This window comes from Microtus ochrogaster, unplaced genomic scaffold (genome assembly GCF_000317375.1).
Source record: "Microtus ochrogaster isolate Prairie Vole_2 unplaced genomic scaffold, MicOch1.0 UNK9, whole genome shotgun sequence".
NCBI classification, from domain to species: Eukaryota; Metazoa; Chordata; class Mammalia; order Rodentia; family Cricetidae; genus Microtus; species Microtus ochrogaster.
The window spans coordinates 6556997-6560412 of NW_004949107.1; positions in this window are offsets into that span (position 1 = coordinate 6556997).

The window sequence follows — 3416 nt, forward strand, 5'->3', positions numbered from 1 at the left end:
CATCCTGGATCCATATTTCTGTTTTGAATTATTTTAAGCTTTATTTGGTTGCGTGTGTGTGTGTGTGTGTGTGTGTGTATGTGTGTTTGAGAGAGAGAGAGAGAGAGAGAGAGAGAGAGAGAGAGAGAGAGAGAGAGAGAGAGAGAATGGTGCCCACAGAGGTCAGAAGGGGGCATCGGATGCCCCTGGAACTAGAGTTACAGACAGTTGTGAGCTGCCACATGGGTACTGGGAACCAAACCCAGGTCCTGTGCAGAAGCAGAAAGTGCTCTTAATCACTGAGCCATCTCCCCAACTCGTGTATTTGCTTTTTCAAAGTAATCTTGGGCCACCCAGAAACCACAATTGCCAGAGGGAAGGGTCTAAATCATTTGCATGGACAGAGTCCAGGCCCGGCTTGCTCCTCAAGTTGCCTTCTGCCTTTCCTTCCTTCCTTGAGGAAGTGTCTGATTTCTCGGAGGACCCAGCAGTTATCAGGGACACAATCTTCTCCAGGGACAGGGGTGGAGCACCAAACCAAGTAGGCCCTACAGACCTGGCTCTAAGAGGGGTCATCCCTACAGTCCAGCCCTGGCAATCCTCAAACAGTGCGTTGGTGCTGGGATCATAGGCCGGCATCACGAGGAATTCTGGGATGCAGACAGTCAATCTGAGAGGTGGCTTGCTGAGTCAGATTCCTATGGAATTTTTCACTTTAACCAAATAAAAAGAAATCCCAGAGGCAGAAACATCCTGATCTGAAGCCCGGCATGGCAACATCTGAGGTGCACAGCCTATGACTTCTAGATTGGGTTATCTGCTATTTTCAATAATTCCATTAAACTAAATGTCCTAATAACCATCCCTACATTATAAACTAGGAACCAAGGGCTAAGCCATGCCTCGGGTCATGGAGAAGCTAGGATAGGATCCCAAACAATGTCATTCAGAGACCCTCCAGCTTATGGCTATGTGTGCTTTTGCTGATGTTCAATGTTTCCATCCATGTCTTCCATCCCGTCTGTAGCTCTCCTGATGTGTTTAAACACCACAGACTAAACAGATCTAAGCAGACATAAGAAAGAACTTCATCCTACTGCATATACCTCCTCTGCTCATTCTCCCAGTTGCTGGACCAGAACTTGAGGAAAGCCCCGCCCCCATGGCCCGGGGGTATGAAGCGTTAGGAGGGATTTGAAAGCCACTTTGAGTTAGGGTTTCTCTTGCTGTGAAGAGGCACCATGGCCGTGTTGTAACTCTTATAAATGAAAACATTTGATTGTGGTGGTTCACTTGTTCAGAGGTTTAGTTCAGAGAGCATGGCTGCTGGAATTATGGGGTGCGCAGGCAGACACGGTGCTGTAACTGAGAGTCCCACATCTTGATATGCAGGCGACAGGAAGTGGACTGTCTAGTGGGGCATTTCTTGAATGTATATGGAGACCTCAAAGCGGAACTCCACAGTGACACACTTCCTCCAACAAGGCCACGCCTACTCTAAGAAGGCCACACCTCCTAATAATGCCATTCCCTTTGGAGGCCATTTTCTTTTTTCTTAAATTAATTATTTTAAAAGACAATGTTTTCTCATTTTACAAACAGTCCCAGTACCCACTCCCTGCTCTTCTCCGGCTCCCTCTGACCTTCTCCTTACCCCAACCCCATCCACTCCTCAGAGAGGGTAAGGCTTCCCACAGGGAGTCAACATTGCTTTGAGGCAGGACCAAGGCCCTCCCCACTATATCTAGGCTGAGCAGGGATCCCTCCAAAGAGAATGGGCTCCAAAAAAGCCAGTTCAAGCAATAGGAATAAATCTTGGTCCCACTGCCAGTGGCCCCATAGACTGCACCATTCTTGCAACTGTTACCCACATTCAGAAGGCCTACTTTGGGCCTTTGCTGGTTCCCATGCTGTCAGGCTGGAATTGATGAGCTCCCATTAGCTCAGGTAAGCTGTTTCAGTGGGTTGCCCCATCATGGTCTTGACCCCTTGTTCATATTATCGCTCCTCCCCCTCTTCGATGACTTTCCGACCTCAGTCCAGTGCTTAGATCTCTGCATCTGCTTCCATCAGTTGTTGGATAGAGGTTCTATGGTGGCAAGTAAGGTATTCTGTAATCTGATTACAGGGGAAGGCCAGTTCAGGCACCCTCTCCACTATTGCTTAGGGTCTTAGCTGGGATCATCCCTGTGGATTCCTGGGAATTTCCCTAGTGCCAGGTTTCTTGTTAGCCCCATAATGATCCCCTCAGTCAAGACATCTCTTTTCTTGTTCTCCCCCTCTGTCCTTCCTCCATCTCCACCATCCCATTCCCTCATGTTCTCCTCTCCCCCTCCCCTTCTCCCCTTTTCCTCCCTTTCTGCCCTCCCTTCTCCCCCCCACCCCCATGATCCCAATTTTCTCAGGAGATCTTGTCTATTTCCTCTTTCCAGAGGGATCCATGTATGTCTCTCTTGGGGTTCTCCTTGTTACCTAGCTTCTCTGGGGTCATGGACTGTAGGCTGGTTATCTTTTGCTTTGTGTCTAATATCCATTTGTGTGTGAGTACATACTGTACACACACTTTCTGGGCCTGGGTTACCTCACTCAGGATTGTTTTTTCTAGTTCCATTCATTTGCATGCAAATTTCAAGATAATCTTTTTTTTTTCCACTAAGTAGTCCTCCATTGTGTAAATGTACCACATTTTCTTTATCCATTCTTTGGTTGAGGGGCATCTAGGTTGTTTCCAGGTTCTGGCTATTACAAATAATGCTGCTATAAACATAGTTGAGCAAATGTCCTTGTAGTATATGATTGAGCATCCTTTGGGTATATGCCCAAGAGTGCTGTTGCTGCATCTTGAGGTAAGTTGATTCCCAATTTTTCTGAGAAACCACCATACTGATTTTCAAAGTGCCTGTACAAGTTTGCACTTCCACCATCAATGGATGAGTGTTCCCCTTACTCCACATCCTCTCAGCATAAGCTGTCATTGGTGTTTTTTTTTTTAAGATTTATTTATTTATTATGTATACAGTATTCTCAGTACTCTGCCTGCAGGCCAGAAGAGGGCGCCAGATCTCATTACAGATGGTTGTGAGCCACCATGTGGTTGCTGGGAATTGAACTCAGGACCTTTGGAAGAGCAGGCAGTGCTCTTAACCACTGAGCCATCTCTCCAGCCCCGTCATTGGTTTTTTTGATCTTAACAATTCTGACTGGTGTAAGATGGCTTCTCAGAGTTGTTTTGATTTGCATTTCCCTGATGATTAAGAATGTTGAGTAGTTCCTTAAGTGTCTTTTGGCCATTTGAGATATTTCCGTTGAGAATTCTGTTTACATCTGTGTCCCATTTTTGATTGGCTTATTTAGTATATTGATGTCTAGGTTTTTTTGTGTTCTTTATGTATTTCGAAAATCAGCTCTCTGATGTGGGGTTGGTAAGATTTTTTCCC